The sequence below is a fragment of the Apodemus sylvaticus genome, chromosome 21, assembly GCF_947179515.1.
Source record: "Apodemus sylvaticus chromosome 21, mApoSyl1.1, whole genome shotgun sequence".
Classification (NCBI taxonomy): domain Eukaryota; kingdom Metazoa; phylum Chordata; class Mammalia; order Rodentia; family Muridae; genus Apodemus; species Apodemus sylvaticus.
This window is the reverse complement of record NC_067492.1, coordinates 52,175,614-52,190,019: the sequence shown is the minus strand read 5'-3', so window position 1 is coordinate 52,190,019 and position 14,406 is coordinate 52,175,614. Positions and strand designations below refer to the sequence as shown.

General features: G+C 44.5%; 1 protein-coding gene and 1 pseudogene across 3 annotated transcripts in view; both read left to right on the top strand.

The window, feature by feature from the left end:
• Slc10a7 (solute carrier family 10 member 7) overlaps nt 1–14,406 on the top strand; it is a 229,270-nt gene that overhangs the window by 93,238 nt on the left and 121,626 nt on the right. The window lies entirely within an intron of this gene.
• Nucleotides 10,762–11,153, top strand: LOC127671415 (60S ribosomal protein L28-like; annotated as a pseudogene).

Sequence of the window (14,406 nt, the reverse complement as noted above, 5' to 3'; positions counted from 1 at the left end):
GCATGTGGCAGTTTCCTAAAATCTCTGCCTGTTCACAACAGGTTTTCTGTTGCTAGACTCTAAGTGTGGCGAGTGTGTGCGTCCATCCTCCTGCAGCACCCCTGGGTCTGTGCACCCATCACCCTGCAGCAGCACCCCTGGGCCTGTGCGCCCATCCCCCTGCAGCAGCACCCCTGGGCCTGTGCGCCCATCCCCCTACAACACCCCTGGGCCTGTGCACCCATCCCCCTGCAGCAGCACCCCTGGGCCTGTGCGCCCATCCCCCTGCAGCAGCACCCCTGGGCCTGTGCGCCCATCCCCCTGCAGCAGCACCCCTGGGCCTGTGCGCCCATCCCCCTGCAGCAGCACCCCTGGGCCTGTGCACCCATCCCCCTGCAGCACCCCTGGGCCTGTGCACCCATCCCCCTGCAGCAGCACCCCTGGGCCTGTGCGTCCGTCCCTCTGCACACTGAGGTGGATGAGAGTCTCGCTCTCTCCGGCTTCATTGGTTTCCATCCATGTTCCCTCTCTCGGGGATTATGTGAAAGCAAACTCCTGGGCTCCCTCTTCAGCACAGACCCCAAGAGGTGAAGATTTTGCTTTTAAGCCTCACTGCTGTTGCCTCCATACAGATTTATACTTGTGGAGTTTCTCTGAAAGCACCTGAAATGTTCTATGTTAGAACTTCCAGGAAGTGCAAGGGGCATGAAGCTGGGAACAGTGACGTCACGATTATCTGGTTCATGCTGGCCATCAGGTGCGGTGCAGTATGGTCATGACTGGTATCTGTTAGCAAGCATTCTCGGATCTCAGAACAACGTGAGAGTGTTCAGACCGACTACGGTTCCCCTCCCGTCCTCTCTCTCCCACTCTGGCTCCCTCGTCCTGGGGTCACAAGCACGAGCTGCTGCCCTGTGGGTGCTGAGGACCAGAGCTTGGGTCTCGTGCTTGCGACCTACGGAACCCTCTGTAACTTTCCCAGTCCTGTTTGAGTTGATTATGTTAAACATTGATTTTCTTTCCCAGTGGTAGATAAACCAGTAAATATTGAAACAAAATGGATAATTGTAATTTTATCCAATTTCAGGAAAGATAATTTTTAAAGTAAAAGTTAAAATATTATCCTTGACAATTTCATCCCTCACAGGAATACATGAATGAATACCTGTGTTTCCTGAAGTTAAATGATGATGAAATACTCAGAAATGAATGATTGTCACTTAAAATTGTCCTTTGCACATTTGTGAAAACAGAGTGCTTTGGTGCTTAAGGACAGAGATCTAGTTATCTTTGTGAGCTGTGAGCACCCTCACATTAGTGCTAATTTGAGTTATGCATCATCACTGAGAATGAAAATCAGGCTCGTTTTAAGTGTTAGATTTAAGCCTGAAGCAGACATTTACATCAGAATTATTAACCTTAAAAATGGGAGATTTGTAGAGCGTGAGTGCGTACGTGCCTGGGGGGTATGTGTGCGTGCGTGCGTGCGTGCGTGCGTGCGTGCGTGCGTGCGTGCGTGTGCGTGCGTGTGTGTGTGTGTGTGTGTGTGTGTGTGCACGTGCATGTATGTGAATTGATTCCTTGCACTCTTGCTTTCTGACAGTCTAGTAATTGCTGGGGATGGGAACTGTATTGCTGTTAACTGGCCACCGTTTGAGTATTTGCGATAATTTATGGAGTTGATTATTCCGGCCTCCAGTGGAAGCTTTGGAAGAGGAACGGCACATGGTGATTCTGTGTCATGGTCCCTGGAGCAGCATTTCCGCAGGAGGCTCTGAGTTATTCGGGCCTCACCCCTTCTCCCCCAGCCCTGCCTGTGGCTCCTCCCTCTCCTCATCATCATCCATTCAGATAATGTCTGTTCAGAAATCACAGGGCCCCTGGGAGGACAGAAGAGAGCCCCGTGGTAAGCACACTGAAGCAAACCTTTCACCTTGCTGTCAAGGTGACAAATGCTTGTCCTTAAGGGAAGACCGGAGGTTAAATCACCAGTGCTTCTCTGCTTCATCTCTCTCCACACTACCTCACTCTCAGCCAGCTCTGTAGCCACAGGATGTCAGCGAGCTGGGCGACTCTTAACCCTTGTGGGCCTTGCTCCAGCATACGTTTTTATAAGCTGAAAGCATGAACGGAATTATGTTTAGGTGCCTACATCATTAGGATTTGATCAAAGTCCTTATATCAGCACATTTTTTTATCTCCCATCTCTTCAGTGGGAAAAGACTTAGGAAAGAAATGTTTATATTTTAAGAGGTAGTGTTGACAACTGTAAATCCAGGAGTAATAAGATGAGCAGATGTGTTTTCTTTCTTTTTTTTTTTTTTTGTTATATCACTGTGTATTAGTGGTGTGAACCCTATCACATAGGGTATTGCCCCTATGTATGCCCCAAAACTTGTATTAATCCAAGGATGGGGGTAGACATAAATGTATATATGTATGTATATATGTATGTATGTATGTATGTATGAGTCTTACATAGCCTGGCTAGCCTTTGAATGTAATATGTGACAGAGATCTCCTTGAGCTTCTGAGTCTCCTGTCTCCACCTCCAGAGTGCTTAGATTGTAGGTTTGTGCTGCCATGCCCATTTATCCAGTGCAGGGGACTCTGACCAAGCAGGGCCTTGTGCATGGCCGGCAAGCAGGCTCCCACTGGACAACAGCCCAGCTCCTCTGAGTCATTCTCACCCTCCTCTCCGTAAAGAAGTTAGCATAATAATAAAAGATTCACAGGATCATGTTCTGTCTAACGCCCTTTAATGGATTTCTTTTCAGATAAAGGCTGATATCACTTTATAGCTTGCAACATTGTGCATGGCCTGTTCCTTGTCCCCTTCCCACTTTTACCCTAGGCCCACCTTTTTACCTTTGACCTCTGTTCTGAAAGAGTAATAGTTTCCGCAGCTCAGTTATTTAACAAGGCTCGCGCACATTCTGGTGAGAGAGCAGAACAAGCAGCACTTTCTCTTTTCTTTTCTTTTCTTTTCTTTTCTTTTCTTTTCTTTTCTTTTTGTTTTTATGTTTTTGTTTTTGTTTTTTATTTTTTTGTTTTTGTTTTTTATTTTTTTGTTTTTTGGATTTGTTTTTTTTCGAGACAGGGTTTCTCTGTGTAGCCCTGGCTGTCCTGGAATTCACTCTGTAGACCAGGCTGGCCTCGAACTCAGATCACGAGTTCGAGGCCAGCCTGGGCTACAGAAATCCGTCTGCCTCTGCCTCCCCAAGTGCTGGGATTACAGGCGTGCGCCACCACCGCCCAGCTAGCATTTTTAATTTAGTACTTCAAACTATGTCTGCCACGTGGAGAAAAGAGCTGTGTCTCACTGACTGGGACGCACACAGTCAGTGGCTTCCATTGTGGTGTAAACATCAGCATAGAGTGTGCTTATGTAAACTGGGTGGCTGTGGTGCCAGCAGCTGTATGGTCTTATAAGATTGCCGTGTCATTGGTTGGAAAGTTGTTGGATAGTCTATGACTATAAGGAGAAATGAAGAAAGAGGGCTTGCAGTTGCTTATAAACTGAGAGTCGTGAGTTTCATTTAAGAGTGCTTGAGTAGACACTTGCAGAGAGTGAGAGAGCAAGCTACAGAAATTCTGGCAAAATGGTGCTTTGGGGACAACGAACAGACAGTTGACAAGTTCCACGATAGTTGCTTTTCTTAGTGTTGTGACAAAATCGCTGCTATAAGAAACTGAAGTCAGGGAGAGATTTATTGTCTCTTGTGGCGTCAGAGAAGTCAGTATAGGCCTTGCCCTCTGGTTTCAGGCCTGTGGCACTGAAAGACGCAGTGGACAAGACGCAGTGGACAAGACGCAGTGGACAAGACGCCGTGGACAAGACGCAGCTTCCAAGGACACACCAGCAGTCCTGTGTCCTTTCTCTTATTTCCCACCAAAAACTTATCCAGATACTAAGGCCAGGGAAGAGCCAGGACGTGTGTGTGTGTGTGTGTGTGTGTATGTGTGTGTGTGTGTGTGTGTGAGAGAGAGAGAGAGAGAGAGAGAGAGAGAGAGAGAGAGAGAGAGAGAGAAATGGATTCTTGGTCTGGACAAGGTGCAGCTCCTCCGTGAGCCCTCTAGTCATGCTCCCGCCATCTCCTCGTGGGCACCAGTGTATGCATCATTTCCCTGAGACGTGGTTTTTAATTCGCCTTGTCTGGACCAGGTTCTCTTCTCCCTCCTGTTCTTTCAGAAAGCGAATTGGAATTTTAAAGTTATCCGTGTAATCTCTGAAGTCTGCCTTCCACCACCAGGACCTGAGTTCTCTCAGGGCCAGAGTAGTGTCTCCTTTACATCCCGCTGAGTTCCTCAAGTGTCATCGGATGAGAAAGCAACAATGTCTGGGTTTTCTGCAGAGCAGAGGAAATTTTTCTTTCTTTTTAAAAAAAACAGAAACAAAACTTTCTTTTATTGTTTTAAATTGGAGACTTTTTTTTAAAAAAATTATTTTATGTATATATACACTGTCGCTGTCTTCAGACACACCAGAAGAGGGCATCGGATCCCATGATAGATGGTTGTGAACCACCATGTGGTTGCTGGGAATTGAACTCAGGACCTCTGGAAGAGCAGTCAGTGCTCTTAACCGCTGAACCATCTCTCTGCCCCAAAGGAAATCTTTTAAACTACTTTTTAGTTGTTTAAACAAGTTTTTAGCATGAATAAAATCTTTTGAAGGTATTATATTCTCTCAGTGTCCTGCAATGCCCTATGGTTAATCTTTGCAGCTGACTCCAGTTGCTGTCCATATGTGGACAGCCCTGTGTATTAACCACGCCTTAATTGCACACTGATGAGCTGCCCTCAGGGTGTGGGGCGCTTCAGGCCTCTGCTTTCTTTTTTTTAAAAATATTTATTTATTTATTATATGTAAGTACACTGTAGCTGTCTTCAGACAGCCAGAAGAGGGTGTCAGATCTCTTTACGGATGGTTGTGAGCCACCATGTGGGTGCTGGGATTTGAACTCAGGACCTTCGGAAGAGCAATCAGTGCTTTTACCTGCTGAGCCATCTCTCCAGCCCTAGGCCTCTGCTTTCATACTGCATGGCACCTGCACTCTGATGCTTTCTATCTGGGCTTTGGCACCTCTCCTGCTCTGAGTTAATCACTCTTCCTCAACTGGCTACAAGTCAGGCTGAGCTGCCCTCTGCCCACACCTGATGATACAGTGTGTAATGTGCTCAGCAGTGAAGCCCACCTACCTGACTCATAGTCCTGAAAACACCTTATTCCAGATGGTGTTCAGGGTGTGTGTGTGTGTGTGTGTGTGTGTGCCCGGGGTGGGGGTGGTTGCACACCTTGAGTTTTCCTCTGTATTTACATAATGCTCCTTGTCTCTGTGTGGCTCACAAATTCACTGTTCATACCATTTCAAACCAGATTAAAATGACCTCAACATTGTATCATGGATATTCATATTGCAAGTGGTTTGTGGTGGGTATTTTTTAATATACTTGAGAAGCAATCTCAAAGCATTTTGCTATTGATTCAATTATAGAAAGAACCACTAATTCTTAGTGAAGTTTACTTAATGGTGTTTTATATGTCTGTGGCATCTTACAGGCTTCAGAGAACCTTAGATGTGTCTTCTCAGACAAGAAAGATCCTTTCAGCTTAATATTTTCAGATTTCTGACATAGGATTTAATTTGATATGTAAGATTGCTTTAACAATCTCTAGTTCACCGAGAGCCTAAAGTGAGGAAGTGGTAGAAAGTGAGATTCTGAGAAGAGAAAGCAGGAAAGGTCACAGGTGCAAGATCTGAGCCTACAGCTCTCTGTCCTATGGTTCAGGGACACTGGCTTTACGAATGTCACCAATACCCGGCAGGTCACAGTATTACACTGCAGGACTTAGAGGGGGTGAATATATAATTTTTTTATTACAAAGCATCTGTAATTGATTAAATTATATGAAGCCCAGTTTTAACTGTGGATGAAGAGATAAATGATATATGTGTTTAAATGACTCATTTAAAATTTGGAATGAAATGTCTTGATATTTTAAAGTGTGGTTGGTTGGTGTCTGAGGGAGTCAGATTATATATTAAATATTGTCCTGTGGCAATCCTTGATGGGTAGGCTCTTGTGTGCACATATAAAATAAAGATAAACTCACCAGCAAGGCGAGCCTGGTGATGCATACCTTTAATTCTAGCTCTTAGGAGGCAGAAGCAGGCCACACAGAACAACCTTGTCTGGAGAAATCAGAACATGGCCACTGCCACCAACACACACACACAGGGGGGGGGGGCAGGGGGAGAAGGAGAGAGAGAGACTCCTTCTAATTCAGCATGGTTGGAGTTGAGTATCTGGGTAAGAGATAGTTACTGAGTGGTTCTTTGTGCCTATTGCTAAGGTTGGCCTGGAGAACAGTGGTGAGGAGCCAGATAGAGATTACATGCGTATAAAGGAGTCAGACAAAAGATGAAATTGTTGTGTTATACTGAGAGTCTCTGAAGGAAAGACACTCATTTGATGGCAGGCTCAAATGTGCTCCATGTTATTCTGTGTCTTCTGGCAGCCCCTCCCCTCAGACAACCTCCGGTGGGAAGGCCTTAGCTACTCCACATTCTCACAGTGGGAAAGCCTTAGCTACTCCACATACTCACAGTGGGAAAGCCTTAGCTACTCCACATACTCACAGTGGGAAAGCCTTAGCTACTCCACATTCTCACAGTGGGAAGGCCTTAGCTACCCCACATACTCACAGTGGGAAAGCCTTAGCTACTCCACATACTCACAGTGGGAAAGCCTTAGCTACCCCACATACTCACAGTGGGAAAGCCTTAGCTACTCCACATACTCACAGTGGGAAAGCCTTAGCTACTCCACATACTCACAGTGGGAAAGCCTTAGCTACCCCACATACTCACAGTGGGAAGGCCTTAGCTACCCCACATACTCACAGTGGGATAGCCTTATCTACTCCACATTCTCACAGTGGGAAGGCCTAAGCTACCCCACATACAGCTGTGGTACATGGTGCTCATGCGATGGGGACTGTTGACAGTGGACTGATGGAAGCCATGCTGATTTGCTTGGTAGCTTCACTCCAACCATATTACACAGGCTAAGCCCACAAAACCTCTCATGTGAATACAAATAATGTAGAAATAGTAAACTTGTACGGGATAACCGTGAATTTTACAAACCCGATTCATCTTTGCAGTTACTTCTTTCCTTCCACTTGCACTGAAGCAGGTACTCATCGCAGAAGAAGTAGACAGATTTTCATTATAAACAACATTGATATTGCATATATTTATTTATATAGACTTTAAAGTGTGACCATTTATAAATATGCTTTAAAAAGTACCTTGGTAAGATAAAGCAGGATGTTTTCCAGAGGCTGCCCGCTCCTCGTCTCTTCTGGGCCAGGTAATTGTGTTGTGTACTGTCGTCTTTGTGTTAGCGGACCGCATGCAGAGGAGGGTGACTGGGGAAGAGCAGCGTCCTCACAGCTGAGGGAGCAGGTGTTAGAAGTGCGGATGGCTGACTAAAGTCGACACAGAGTCCTAGTGAAAACGCCCCTGGTCTGCAGCCATGCTTTGTACACAGGAAGTTCCGGGCAACTGAATTATTCATCTTATTGTGTGCACTAGTTCAGGAGTTAGGGAAAAGGTGCCATCTACATTTAAACTGTTTCTTTCCTTCTCCCTTTTATCTGCACTTGACAAGTAAAATGAACTTCAGTTTGCAAGTTATAGCCCAGCAAGACAATAACGTATTCCCCTCTTTCTCTCTCTCCCCTAGCCCCCTCTTTCTTTTCTACATACACACACACACACACACACACACACACACACACACAGTCTAAAAACAAATAACAATATAAATGAATCAGAATTCTTCTTCTTCTTCCTCATTTGTTTTTCTTTCTAATAACAGCCACTAGAGATAAATGAGAAAACAGCACTGAGGTCACTGTGTACCCCACCCTTACCCTCAAGTGCCTTTATGGTAATTTTTCTAGCTAGGGTTTAGAGAATCTTTTTAAAATGAACCATTTCTTCCCCTTATCCGTCCACAAGTTCTGTTATAAGAACAGTACAGCACTTTCAGGCAGAAGTGGCTTTCTGAAGGGGCATCAGAATTCCGTTCCCAGAACTGTGTCTTTACTTGCTTTGCATTGTTCGCTGTGGTCTTGGGCCTAGTCAGTTTGTGTACTGTACCAGGCAGGCACACATCAAAGCACCTGCTGTTGGAGGATTCAGCCTTTCACAGTACCAGAGAGGTTGGACACATTTGCCAAAAGGAAGCACAAGTACTTAACCTTCATCGTAGAGATAGAAAAGCTATGAGCAGCATAATACCTTTAAAAAAATTTTTTATGTTGAAAGTCAAAGGAATATTTGAAACCACTGAAGTCTTGTCTCATTCTTTACAAATGTGTAGACTTAACAGCCTGAGGATCAAGAGTTTAAAGGGCAAAGGTCTCGGATAAGAATCTCGTTTTTCATCCTTGATAAACAGCACAACTGAGGACAAGTCACTCGGCATCCCGGGTCCGGATTGTCTCCATGAATGAGGGTGGCACGGTGCCTGGCACTGGAGAGTGTGGCAGAGTCCATATGAACGTCTGCGGCTTCGTGGGAGCTCTGTTGACTCTCTCCGTTTGAGCAGTAGCTTTCCCTCCAGAAAGCCCTGCCTCTGCTGGACAGGCATTTTAGTTTTATGGAAGTATCCCAGAAGCTTTGGAGTTATATATGTAGATCAGTGTGAGTTTCAGTTGGCTTGGTAGTTGGAGATTTGGGAAAGAGATTTTAGGTATGTTACCTCTAATTGGCTCCCTGATGTGATTTGGAATCTGACTGTTGTGGCTCATTTCTGACTCTGTACTGATTTTAGGACTATAGGCGAGTCCTTGTTGCCTCTTATCTAAGGTGGGCCGTGTTAGAGTAGGTCAGCCAGCCAGGCCTGCTGGTTTCCTGGGAGAAGCAGATGAGCTGTCTATATGAGGTATTCTGTAGCTAAGGAGAGTAAATATTGTCATCGGATACGTCATGTGTTACCCGTGCCCTCACTGGAAGACGTAGGGTGAAATGTTAAGGTCATCTGCAGATTCCACATCGGAGGCTATCACTTCTTGTGAGCCCTTACTAATAGATAAGTAATGGGTGTATAGCTCCAGGGTCAAACTGATTCCACCATAATGTCTTGAAGACTTAAAAAGATCTCCTACAGCTCAGAACCTTCCGGAACAGTTTTTCTCTCAGATTCTTGTCTGGTTATTAGAACACCAGTTAACCTAGCATGGACTAACTCTGTTTTTAACAGATAGCTCACAGATACTTTTGCTAACACTTTAAAGTTAAGGAATAAGTTAAATATGGAAAAGTTTACCTTTGGAACCGTGAACAGTTCTACAGATTCTAATAATTCTTATAGTTGTGTAAGAAGCACGGTCAGCACGTAGAATGTTCCAGCGCCTTCTGAGTTTCTCTGTGCTGAGGGTCCCTCCTCCCACAGCCCTTTGGGATCCTCTTTTTGCCCTTGAGTTTTGGCCTTTCTAGAACTGGGCCATGTATAATGTAGGTTTTTGGGTTTGACAAATGACCTCATTTTTAACATGCTTACTGTTTGCATTGTTTGGGATTTTAAAGTTGTTTGTTTGTTTGTTTTACATTACATATTTATCGGAGGGGCATGACACACTTATGGAGGTCATAGGGCAGCTTGCGGGAATTGCTTCTCACCTCACCACATGGTTCTGGAAATCCACTTCAGGTCCTTGGGCATGTTGGCAGCCCTCTGGAGCTCCTGAGCCGGCTTGCTGGCTTTGGTTTTTGAGTGGAACCTTCCCTGTGTAGCCCAGGCTGCCCTTTAATTCATCACCACAGTACCTCAGCTGCCAAGTACAAAGGCTGTATGTGCCATAACACATGGATTTAATATGCTATTTCTCCTGTGTGTGTGTGTGTGTGTGTGTACACATGCATGCGATTTGTATTAGAGTGAGCATGTAAAGGCCAGAAGACAGCTTGCAGGAATTGGTTCTCTCTTTGCATCAGGTTCATTCTGGGAATTGAACTCTGTGCTTTCACCCACTGAACATTTCACCAACACTCAGTGTGTCCAACGTGCCGTATATACAAATCCTCTCTCTTTGAACTTAAGTGTTTTCCTGTCTTTGTTTTTGTAGCATTTTTTGAAGTGTACTTTTGGAGCATGCTTTGCTTTTATTGAGAAGCATCGGTATACTGCTGCGGTTCTCAGCCTTCCCCATGATGCAGCCCTTTACCACAGCTCTCCATGCTGTGGTGAACCCTAACCATAAACTTATTCTCATCGCTACTTCCTAACTGTGATGCTGCGACTGTTGTGAATTGTAATATAAATATATGATATGCCACCGAGGACCGCTGGTTTATTGTTCTGTTTGCTTTCCTATTTGTTGATCTTTTGGACGAGTCTTGCTCTGACAGTCTGGAACGTGCTGTTGATCAGGTTGACTTCTGCTGGAATTACCAGTGTGCGCTCCACAGATGGACTCCGATGGCTACAGTACCTCAAGAACACCCAGACATTCCAGAACCCTCCCTGTACATGACCATTAACATTTCCTTTCTCTGTGTTTCCTACACACTGGAAATGGTTGAATTGCCATTTAAAATTCATGTTTTGTCTATTGGTTTAAAATCTGAATTGCAAAAGTAAGAAAGGGTCTATCTGAAAATGCATTTGTTCCCCAATCTTTTAGTTCAGAGCTTTTGTCTTTTTGCTGGTAATAATAAAATCCCTTAAGAATTTATAAAGATGGCTCTCTTCCTGGCTGCCGCCATGTCTGAGCATCTGCAGTGGATGGCCAGTTGTTTGGAACTGCACCAGTTTCTTGATCAAGATGAATAAGCCCACACACAGCACGGAGCCCAGTAATCTGAAGGCCCGCAACTTCTTCTGCTCGGTGCTGCCTCACCCAAGACCGTGGAGTAGAGCCCGCGCCTGATGGCCAAGGGGTCTTGGCAATCATGAAGTGCAGATCTAATCAGCAAAGCCTGCCACTTCTTACGTGAGGACCACCATCAACAAGAATGCTACCCTCAGCAGCACCAGACACGTGATCCGAGAGGACAAGGACTGCCCGGATGGATCTGCACAAGGCGGCCATCCACCGGGCCAGGGCCATTCTGTGAAGCCAGAAGCCTGTGGTGGTGAACATGAAACGGACCTGATCACCAAGAGCTCCTGAGCCCCACGCCCCCAGAAAGAGTCCACTGACTTTTTCGAACGAACACACACACACACACACACACACACACACACATACACACACACACACACACACAAACAATTTATGAAGGTGCTAGGAATTAACACACGTATGGAGTAAACACTCAGTGTTGCCACACCATGCTGAGCTTTCCAGGGGACTTTCTGTTCTGGGATAAAGAATCCAATAGAAATGAATACCACATGATGGATGTCACTCTTGAGGCACAAAGTGGTGGTGCTCTTAGTAGATCAAAGCACTGTGTACTCTGTATGGTGCTTCTGGAAATTACAAAAATCCTGAGGATATTCCATACTCTAGCACTCTAGCGTACACTCTTCTATCTACTTTTTTTTTTTTTTTGGATTTGGTTTTTTCAAGACAGGGTTTCTCTGTGTAGCCCTGTCCTGGAACTCACTCTGTAGACCAGGCTGGCCTCGAACTCAGAAATCCACCTGCCTCTGCCTCCCAGAGTGCTGGGATTACAGGCATGCACCACCACTGCCCAGCTTTTCTTTTCTCTTAAGCCAACAGGAAGTAGATAATTGATGATCTTGATGGCCATGTTGAGTCCCTGGCTGTTCTCATCTTTCTACTCCACTGCAGGCAGCTGTTGGCCTCTTGTTCTGATGCTTGTTGACCTCATGTGTCTGCTGTGGCAGTAAGCGGTATATCATTATTCATGACAGAGTGCGGGGGGAATGGGGGGCAAGGCTCTGCTAGTAAGCTGTCTTGTTAGCTCTCTTCATGAGTCAACTAGGATTTCAGGAGGCTCTTGGAGTCGCCCTAATACAAGATAAGAGTTGAATCCCAGGATCATGGTTGCCATAGGAAAGGGAAGAGGGAAGCTGGGTGTCTGCCACCTTGATGATGGTGGTGGGTGTCACAGGTGAGTGAATCTGTCCAAGCCCTTCAAGTTTGATATATTAAATACGGGAAGTTCTTTGAGTATCAACTTCACGTCCATATATTTTGTTTCTGAGTAGTGAAACTATACTGGAAAGAGAATCCGAACTAAAATGTCAATCTAGTCTTCAGGTTCACTGATAGCTTTGTGCCTACATGCCCTGGGTTTTCCTGATCTTATTGGCAGGGAAATGGGAGGTGGGAAGGGACCATCATGAAAGAGGATGAGGTTTAAGTGAGAGACCAGATAGCATAGCATAGCAGACACAAGAAGGGCAGGCAGTCCCAGGGACTGGGCACCAGTCAGGTGTATGCAGTCTGTAAGTCAAGTTCTCTGGCAGGTCACTAGGTCTTCCGGGTACTCAACAGGACACCCAAGACAGGGAATAACGGTTCCACGGGACCATCAGCTCAATGAAGAGTTACTGGATCAGAATATAGTGCTTCAGTTGTCATGGACCCAGTAAGCAGATGCAGGCCCTAAGGTAGAAATAGGAAATTAGTCCATGTATTAAGTATTACCAGTAGTCTGTAAGACAAAGTTTTTAAAGCAAAAGAAAATCCAAAGTTGCTATAGATCTCTTTAGCTTAGATGCTTGAAATCCTAATATGTTCTGAAACTTTTATTCAGAATTTATTCTGCAATTATATATATATGTATATATATGTATATACATATATATATATGTATATATGGTTTAGTACTTATTTATTGGTAGAGACAGGCTCTGCAGCTTCATCTCATTTTCAAAGATTAAAGATTAAGGCATTATTGAATGCTAACTATTTCATACTCAAAGCATTCTTTCAGATCTTCTGGATGGTTTAGGGATACCACAGTCCCCTGTGCTGCCGTGATGTGATTGCAGCCTTTTCCAAGAACCCCCTTTTACTATAGAAGCGCCGTGCAGTATGTAGTACATATCACAGAGAGCTTTGGGAAAAGTCGTATTTTTCTTCCCCAAATTTATTTGTTCCAAAATCCACAAATTTAGGTATCTTCTTAAAATACACGAACAAAGTTCTGCATTGTTTCAGAGGTGACCTTGGCTGGGAGCCATGCTCCCTCTAGATCACATAGAATTGAGAGCAAATTAGTAAAGATAATAGGCTAATTGTTATTAGGACTAGTGAGTCCTTCCGTAACTTGAATATACAAGATAATTTGAGCATTTGCCTAATTAGACAAATGTATTTGTAGTAAACAAAATATATATGATACACAGATAAAGATACAGAAAGATAAAAAGAACTTTTTTCCTCTATTATTTCAAACTAATCCTCAGTTCTTTTTTGTTTTTAAGTTGAGTCTGTCCTGAGATGTATGTGTTTAAATACTTTCCCCCACCATGGATGAAACGAACAGTGTTTTCCACATTGATTTCCTGTCTGTAACTCTGTCTCAGATCTCATTTTCATCATTGCTCTGACTCTTAGTTATGGTAGCACCCCCTCCCCCCCAAAAAAAACCCAGTGCCCTCAGGAAATGTCGTTCTTGTGGTTACCAGTTCAACAAGAGAGGAGGTAGTGGCATCAGAGGACACAGAGAGCTATTAGGACTCTTTGGTCTAGAAAGTTGAAATCTCCAGGTGTGGTGGTGTGCGTGTCTCTAAGCCCAGCCCTTGGAGGCAGAGGCAGGAATTAAAAGATATCCTGGGCTACACTGAAAAACTCTGTCTCAAAGAAAGACAGAGAGGGAGGAGGGAAAGGGAAAACCATCTCTCAGATCATGAAAAATGTGAGTGAGGTGAATGTAGATCCAGAAAGAGGAAGTGGTGGTCTGAAAATCTGGGAATGTTAGAAATAAAATGTCTACATAAAAACAGAAACGCACAAGTATGTGTACTACAGAAGCAGGAGGCAGCTCCGGGCAGGTTCTCCTCATGACTGCGGTTGTGCTGACCATACACTTACCCATTTCTGTGGGGGGCTCTCTAGTAAGTCAAACCCAGGGTTGTTTTCAGTGAAATATAAAGAGAAAATTGTCAATAACCTAAACCGCTTCAGAGTGCCTCACTAGAGACCACACCTCCTTCCTGTTTATCTTTAAACTGATGCCTCTGTCAGTGTACCCTCTATGTACCAGACGATTTTAGACCTCAAATTCGTGCAATAAAGAAGAAATATATGAATGAAGGTGATTTTTTTCAATATATAAACAAGTCTTGAAAGTAAGTAAGAAAAAAATTCCCATTCCTGTAGAAAAATGATCAAAAGGAGTCTTAAGTTGGTTACTTACAGGAAAAAAACTATGTGCAAATGGCAAACCCATAACAGATGTTTGTGGAAATTAATGACCATGTTTGTAA